A 9,140-nucleotide genomic window follows, 5' to 3' on the forward strand; every position below is an offset into this window, starting at 1 on the left:
GGATAAATGTTGGCCAAGCACCAGGATAACTCTCCTGCTCTCATTCACATGAAAGAGCAGAAATACTCCATAATTTAATGTCCCACCCGTCAATGCAATTGTCCACCAGGTCTCATGGACTTCTAGAGTTATACAGCACGGAAACAGGCCCTTTGGCCCAACCCTTCCATGCCGACTGAGTCATCTACCTGAGCTCGTCTCATTTGCCTGCATTTTGTCCATATCCCTCAGAACCTTTTCTATCCATGTACCTATCCAAATGTCTTTTAAACACTGTAATTGTCTCCATCACTTCCTCTGGCATTTAGCTCCACATACAGGCACGGTAGTGTAGTGGTTAGCGCAACGCTATTACAGCGCCAGAGACCTGGGTTCAATTCAGGCCGCTGTCTGTAAGGAGTTTGTATGTTCTCCCCGTGTCTGCGTGGGTTTCCTCCAGGTGCTCCGGTTTCCTCCCACATTCCAAAGACGTACAGGTTAGGAAGTTGTGGGAACGCTATGTTGGCACCAGAAGCATGGCGACACTTGCAGGCTGCCCCCAGAACACTCTACGCAAAAGGTGCATTTCACTGTGTGTTTCGATGTACATGTGACTAATAAAGAAATCTTGTCTTATCTTATCCTTTGTGTGAAAAAGTTGTTCCTCAACTCCTCTTTAAATCTTTCCCATCTCACCTTAAACCTATGCCCTTTCATTTTAGACTCTCTATCCTGGGAAAAAAAGCAGTGACCATTCACCCTATCTACATCCCTCATGATTTTATATACCTTTATTAGATCACCCCTCAGCCTTCTACACTCCAGGGAAAAAAGCCCCAGCCTTTGCTTATTACTCAAGCCCTCCAGTCCTGGTCTGCAAATGAGTGTAGGCTTAGATTTTTGTGCTGAAGTCTTTGAAATGGGACTTGAACCCAGAGCGCTCTGAGGTAAAAATGCTATTAAGGCTCTGCCAATACATCTACTTCAGTTGGATAATGGTTGCAAAAAAAAATGCTCTTTGAATCGATCCAGCACTATCCATCTGAAAAGCAGACTGGATCTTGGTTTATTGGCGCATCTAAACCTTTGCAATATCAGGCAAAATTCTGGGCTCTGATTCTGTGATGGATACACACCAGGCCAGCATTCATTTCTGTCAAACACCCGACTAAAAATCTAAACAACTAATGATCCTGGAATCCGAAACTTAAAATAAAAACATCGGAAACATTCAGCAAGTTGAAGATCTGCAATGTTAACTATGTTTCTCTATCTACAGAGACTGCCTTACCTGCTGAATGTTTCAAGCATTTTTTGCTTTTCAAAAAATAGAATTACAGAACCACACAGCACATTACGGGCACAACCCCCCCCCAACATGAAGGACGTCATCAAGAGGCATCGACCAACATTGAGGACATTCACCATCCGAGACACGCCCTCTTTTCATTACTATTATCACGGAGGAGGAACAGGAGCCTGAAGACCCACATTCAATGATTCAGGAACAGCTTCTTCCCCTCTGCCATCAGATTTCTGAACATTCCATGAACCCATGACCACTACCATGTTATTCCATATTTTTGTAATTTATAAGATCAGATCTTTATTAGTCACATGTACATAGAAACGCACAGTGAAATGCATCTTTTGCGTAGAGTGTTCTGGGGGCAGCCCACAAGTGTAGACATGCTTCCGGTGCCAACATAGCATGCCCACAACTTCCTAACCAGTAGGCCTTTGGAATGTGGCAGGAAACCAGAGCACACGGAGGAAACCCATGCAGAGATGGGGAGAATGTGCGAACTTCTTACAGACAGTGGCCGGAATTGAACCTGGGTCGCCGGCGCTGTAAAACGTGACACTAACTGCTAATAAGTGTATGTCTTTGTACTGTACTGCTGCTGCTAAACAAATTTCACGTCGTCTAAGTTATTGATAATAAATCTGATTCTGCTACTGATTCTGATTCACAGAAATGAGCCCTTTGGACCTACCTGACCCTGTTGCCTATCTATGCTTATCCCATTTGCCTGCATTTGAACCATATCCCTCTAAACCTTTCCTGAACCTGTTCAAGGGACTTTAAATGTGTAATTGTATCTGCATCTACCTCCTCCTCTGGCAGCTCATTCCAGATAACCACCACCCACTGTTAGAAAAACGTACTGCTCAGATTCCCTTTAAATTTCTCCCCTCTCACCTTAAACTTGTGCCCCCTAGTTCTAGATTCTACTACCCTGAGATAGAAGGCTCTGACTATCCACTCTATCTATGCTCCTCATAATCTTATAAACCCCAAAAAAAGTCATCCCTTAGCTTTCAATGTTCCAGTTGATATTACCACCACAGGTATGTAGTCATTGGGCAGGCAGGCATGGTAGTGTAGCAGTTAGCGTAACGCTATTACAGTGCCAGCGACCCGAGTTCAATTCCGGCCACTGACTGTAAGGAGTTCGTACGTTCTCCCCGTGTCTGCGTGGGTTTCTTCTGGGTGCTCCAGTTACCTCCCACATTCCAAAGACATACGAGTTAGAAAGTTGTGGGCATGCTATGTTGGCGCCGGAAGTGTGACGACACTTGCGGGCTGTCCCCACAACACTCTACGCAAAAGATGTATTTCAATGTACGTGACTAATAAAGATATCTTATCTTATTACTCTTTTACTAATTGTGAAAGCTTATTGTGTATAAATTGCCTGGGCATTTTTAACATTGCAACAGTGACTGCATTTTGAAATGCACTGCATTTGCTGTGACGTTCTGGAAATGGTGCACTGGTTGACCAAGTCACATGGAGAGAACAAGTGCACACTGAAAGGAAACTTAAATATAGAATAATGTTTACATTAGGACAAACTTGCCTCTGCTTTGTAGACTGGCGATGTAAAATTATGAGAGGAAAACATGAGCAACAATGTTGTATTTCTCAAACAAAATTAACTGAACAAAAACCTTGAGGCACTTCACTGAAGCATTATCAAACAAAATTTCAAACTAAGCTACATCAGGAGAGATCTCATTAATGAAATGATAGAATTGTTTGGGTACAAGAGGCCATTTGGCCCACTGAGTCTATGACAGTCCAGAGAAGAACAATGCTGACAGTCTCAGTCCCATTCCCTGCTTTGTCCTCATAGCTCGACAGACTACTATGCTTCAAGACCCACTGTCCAATTCCCTTTTCATCAGGCAATAAGTCCAGGCTTCCACCCTCTTCCCTTCCAGTCCTGATGAAGGGTCTCAGCCCGAAACGTCAACTGTTTATTTCCCTCCATGGATTGGTATTGGTATTCCTGACCTGCTGAGTTCCTCCAGCACTTTTTGTGTATTGCTCCAGATTCCAGCATCTGCAGAATTTTTTGTGTGTCCAGGTCATAACTACTCTCCAAATTAACAAAAAATGTTTCTTTCTTTTTACATCCTGCATGTACTTTTTGCCTCAAATTTTAACTGTCTCTTGGTTAGAACACATGAGATATAACAGCACAGGAACAGGCCCTTCGGCCCACAATGTCTGTGTCGAACATGATGCCAAATTAAACTAAATCTCTTTGCCTGCACACGATCCATTCCCCTCCATTCCCTGCATATTCATGGACCTCTTTAAAAGCCTGTTAAATGCCACCATCATATCTGCTTTCACCACCACCCCTGGCAGCACCTTCCAGGCACCCACCACTCTCTGTGTGAAAAACATGCCCTGCACATCTCCTTTAACCTTTCCCCCTCTCACCTTAAATGCGTGTCCTCTAGTTTTTGACACTTCCACCCTGGGACAAAGATTCTGATTGTCTACCTTATCTGTGCCTCTCATAATTTTATAAACTTCTATTAGGTCACCCCTCAGCCACCGAAACTTCAGAGAAAACAAGCCAAGTTTATCCAACTCCTCCTTATAGCTCATACCTTCTAATCCAGGCAGCTTCCTGGTAAACCTCTTTCGTGTCCTTTCCAAGGCCTTCCTGTAATAGGATGACCAGAATTGCACTCAATACTGCAAGTGCAGCCTAACCAAAGTTTTAAATGGCTGCAATATGTTGGTTCATGAACCATCCTCATACACATCTCTATCAAGTCTCCTCTCAATATTACTTGCTCCAGGGGTGAAAGATCTTCTCCAGTTTAACCTCATAACTGAAATTACTCATTCCTGGAACCATCCTATTAAATATTTTCTGCACCCCTTTAGGATCTTTGCATCCTTCTTAAAATGTGGTGGCCAGAATTGGACGCAATACCTGATTGTCTTCTAACTGGCATTTTATTCAGGTTCAAAATGATCTCCCTAATTTTTCACTTCATCCTTTCAGTTATGACTCACATTATCCTACATGCATGACTAACCACTATCCTGCCACTTTCAAGGATGTGTACACATGTACGTCCAGGTCCTTCTCTTCCTTTATACACCTTACAACATTTTTTAATTCAGTGGCCCAAGAGGTAAGTTTTAATTGGGTTGTAATGGGAACTTGGGTGGGAGGTTCATAGAAGGAATTCCAGAATTTAGGGGAATTATAACTGAATGCACAGACACCAGTGTCAAGCAATTACATTCAGGAACAATCAAGGCCAGAACTGTAGAAGCACAGACATCTAGGAGTGAAGGAGGTGAGGCCACAAAGGCACAAAAAAGAAAATCAAATATCTTGAAGATGAAATTGGTGCAGTAACATGGTTTGATTATCCCTTGATTATTCCTTTTGGAACTTGTGATTTTCTTTTTGATGTCAGAAGGGTGAACCATGAAGGAGACAGCTGACCAGGTGATCTGTCACCTTGCATCAACCAGTCAGAACTATCAATCATAAATCTCCCACTGCAGAAAGATTCCTGCACCCTGCAGGTTATAGTTCTCTCGGGAAGAAGACCTCAATTTAATTTTCTAAAAACATCGTGTGAATTGCATTTTTATTTGTTGTCAGACACAATAGATGGTTTTACATTCATATTCTGCCAAAGATGGCTGCTTGATTAACATGAACTCAAAGGGGCATCAGTCCAGTTTTGTGGAGATGAGTAGAAAGTATTTTCTTCTGTCCTGTGTTGTCATCTCTTCAAAGAGGTCAGAGCATAAGTTTTGCTTGGTTCTACTCTGAAAACTAAGACAGCAGGTTCTGAGGAGATCCAAACCAATTCACCTTCAATGAAATCCCACTTCAAAGTTGCTTACCTCTTTGAAATAAGGCATCTTTCAGATAATGCATCAAGTTGATTTCTCTCTCTTCTGGTCCTCGAACATTCCACATCGACACCCTCACATTTGTATATCTCCATCAAATCTTCCTCAACATTTTCTGCTCCAAGGATGATGGCCCTAGCTTCTCCAGACTAACTTTGCAGCTAAAGCCCCTCATCCCTGAAACCAGTTTATTCTCCACCCTCGGGTGGGGGTTACCAACCCAATTGCATTATTTATCTAATATCCATTTGTCAAAGCACATTATTGAAACAAAACTTGCCTGATTATTATCACATTGTTTCCTGTAGGAGTTTGTTCGGTGCAAATAAGCTATTGCATTTACATAATAGGCATATGCAGTGTCATGCATATACATTGCAAAGTGATGACACCTCTCAAAGAAAATTCATTGGCTACAAAGCCATTTCGGATGTCCCAGGGCTGTGTATGCTATGACATAAATGCAAGCTTTTCTTTCATCATTAGTCTTTCTGTTAACCCTCACAAAAATGACCACAGAGCATGAAAGATAGTTTCAACTGAAGCACAAGTTGGCTCCTCAGCCCCATCTGTAAGTTCAATTCTTTTGTCCTTCTGACGTAACTTTTTTTTGAATATATCCATCTGCACAAATAGACTGGATTTCAGTTTAAATTTGCAATGTCAAAGCAAGGTTCCTTCTGTCCACTGGAGTGCAATGAATTGGCCTGTACTGGAATGCCACCATCAATTCCAAATTTGGGAATCAGAATCAGATCTTTTATCACTGACATATGATGTGAAATTTGTTGTTCTGTGGCAACTGTACAGTTCAAGACCTAAAGATCAAAAAATTAGAAAAATAAATAACTAGTGCAAAAAGAAAGAAATAGTGAAGCGGTGTTCGTGGGTTCATGGACTGTTCAGAAATCTGATGACAGAGGGGAAGAAGCTGTTCCTGAGTCATTGAGTGTGGGTCTTCAGGCTCCTGCACCTCCTCCCTGCTATCAATGAGTTTTCTCCAACCTTACTTTCATAGGTCAGATTCATTCTATTGCATCATTACGGTTAAAGCTCAATATCTACAGTCAATGAGTTCCACAAAATTGACTCAAATTCAATCCGTTTCACCACACCTTCCAGAACACTAACCACCCTATCTTTTTACTTCCTGCTGCATTTTTCTTTCATGTAACACAAACAGAAGGAAACCCAATTTGATGCTCTAATTGCAAAGCAGAACCTTTGATAAATTAGAATGCACTTCTTGCTGACTGGTGTTCTGTGTCAAGACATTCCTTCCTTTCTTAAGTCATCGATCATTCTCACCCAGATTCAAACTCACCACATCCCTAGTTTCATGTTCAAAAGGTAAAGTATTCTGTCATTGTTTTATCTTATGCTACCTCAATGCACTGTGTAATGAATTGATCAGTATGATCGGTATGCAAGACAAGTTTTTCACTGTACCTCGGTACAAGTGACAATAATAAACCAATGCCAATACCATGGTACTGATGCTAAAAAATGACCTTCTTTAAGATGGGTGGGTCAAAAATTAACCTTCCTCCTTTCCCACCTACCCCCTGTACTTTACCTTTGTGGAAGCACCTTGTTAATTCCACTCTGACATTTCCCGATCTAGGCACGTAAGATGAAGTAGTAACATTTCTTCCACTCTCACACAGCTGCACTTAGAATGTGCCAAGGTTCCTTCACACTCTTTTATTTCTTTATGGATTCCTCCCCATGGATGGCGCCTGCAGGCATGGGGTCAGGTTCCCCACTATTCATGACAAATCCTTGGGGTTGCTGCACTGTTGGATAGGTTGCCTCATTCTGCTGTAAGGTGAGGCATCAGGCTATCATGCAGGGGGGAATGTATCTATCTTCATGCTCCCAGCAGATATAATGAGGCCATCCCCACTCTCCTGGAGTTGTGTGCTGGTGCCAAACCAACATCTTCAAAACTTACTGCAAAACTTCGAGTTTACTGTCATGCGCACAAGTACATGTATGCACAGGTGCAATGAAAAACTCACTTGCAGCAGCATCACAGGCACATAACATCAGATAAGCAGCATTCACAAGAAAAACTTAAATTAAACATAAATTAAACAAAATTATATGAGAAAGAACACAATTAGAACAATATGAAACAAAGTCCATTGTCGTGCAAAGTGATCAAAGTGGTCATCATGTTGCTAAACTGTAGTGATTAGGGTTGTGTCAGTTGGTTCAAGAACTGAAAGGTTGAAGGGAAGTGGCTGCTTTTGAACGTGGTGGTGAAGGACTTCAGGCTTCTGTACCTCCTGCTCAATGGTAGCTATAGGCAGATGGCATGGCCCGGATGGTGACCTTCGATGATGGATGTTGCCTTCTTGAGGCAGGGCCTCCTGTAGATACCACCAATGGTGGGGAGGGATCTGCTGTGATGTATTGGGCAGAGTCCACTACTCTCTGCAGCTTCTTACATTCCTGCGCATTCGAATTGCTGTACCAGACCATGATGCAACCAGTCAGGATACTTTCAACAGTACATCTGTAGGAGTTTATTAGAATGTTCGGTGACATGTCAAATCTCCTTAACCTTCTAAGAAATTAAAGACACTGGTGCGCCTTCCTTGCGACTGCATCTATGTGCTGGGCCCAGGAAAGGTCATCTGATATGTTAATGCCCAGGAATTTAAAGATCTGCAACCTAGTCTGACTGGCCATAGGAGGCTCCAGCCCTGGCATCAATTACAATTAACATTTACGCAGCTGAACAAATTGGCGAGAATTGTTCCAAGAATGACGGATTCAAAGGTTAGAATGGCGAACCTGAAAAGGAGTTGAGCTGAGTTGAGTTGGGGTAGATTAGCCACGATTGTACTGTTTGGTAGGGCAGGCTTGAGGGACAAAGTGTCCTAATGCTTCCCCTGTTTTTTTATGTTCATGTACTCCTTGGAGCAAAAAAAAAATATTGTGAGAAGATTTGACAGAGGAGTACATGATAGGTAAAAGGCAGATGATTGAAGGTCCAGCAAACACAGACTTAATAAATAGGAAAAAGACCATGACTATTTACCCTATCTGTGCCACAGGTAAGAGAGAATAATTAGTAGATCGGGGGAATGAGACTGACGATTGCTCTACAGGGAACTAGCATAGACTTGATGGACTGAATAGTCCTCTTCCCTCTTCTCTGTAGTAACAAATCCTTCCATGCCACGGCAAATGATCCTATAAGCATCTTTAATATAGAAAAATGTCCTTCATCATGCTGTCAAACAAAATAAACACACCAGCCACATATTAGAGCAAAGGATTGCAAACTTGTCCAAGAGGTAGGATTTGCACCTACAGCGAGGAGAGGTCAAGAGGGGGACAGCTTCAGGAGGAGAATTCCAGAGCGTTAATGGTGGGAGAATTGAACTGAGGGATGGTAAAGATGGTAGGAAAGCAGATATCTTGGAGGGTTAAAGCACAAGAGAATTGTTAGCGTCAGTGAATGGTGGGGCCCTGGGGAGTGTTGCGGAACAGGAGCACCGAAGAGTACAAGTACATGGTTTCCTGAATGTGGTATCACAGATTGATAGGGTGGTGAAGGAGGCTTTTGGCACGCTGGCCTTCCTCAGTCAGGGCATTGACTATAAAATGCGGTACGTTACGTTGCAGTTGTACAAGATGTTGGTGAGGCTGCACTTGGAGTATTGTGTACAGTTTTGGTCACCCTGCTATACAAAAGATGTTAAGATAAGATAAGGTATGTTTATTAGTCACATGTTCATCGAAACACACAGTGAAATGCATCTTTTGCATAGTGTTCTCGGGGCAGCCCGTAAGTGCCGCCGCGCTTCCGGCGCCAACATAGCATATCCACAACTTCCTAACTCGTACGTCTTTGGAATGTGGGAGGAAACCAGAGCACCCGGAGGAAACCCATGCAGACATGGGGTTTCTTTGAGCAAAGCAGTTGTCCCCATATGTTTCAATCTACCACCATTATACCAGT

This window comes from Pristis pectinata, chromosome 4, assembly GCF_009764475.1.
Source record: "Pristis pectinata isolate sPriPec2 chromosome 4, sPriPec2.1.pri, whole genome shotgun sequence".
Lineage (NCBI taxonomy): Eukaryota > Metazoa > Chordata > Chondrichthyes > Rhinopristiformes > Pristidae > Pristis > Pristis pectinata.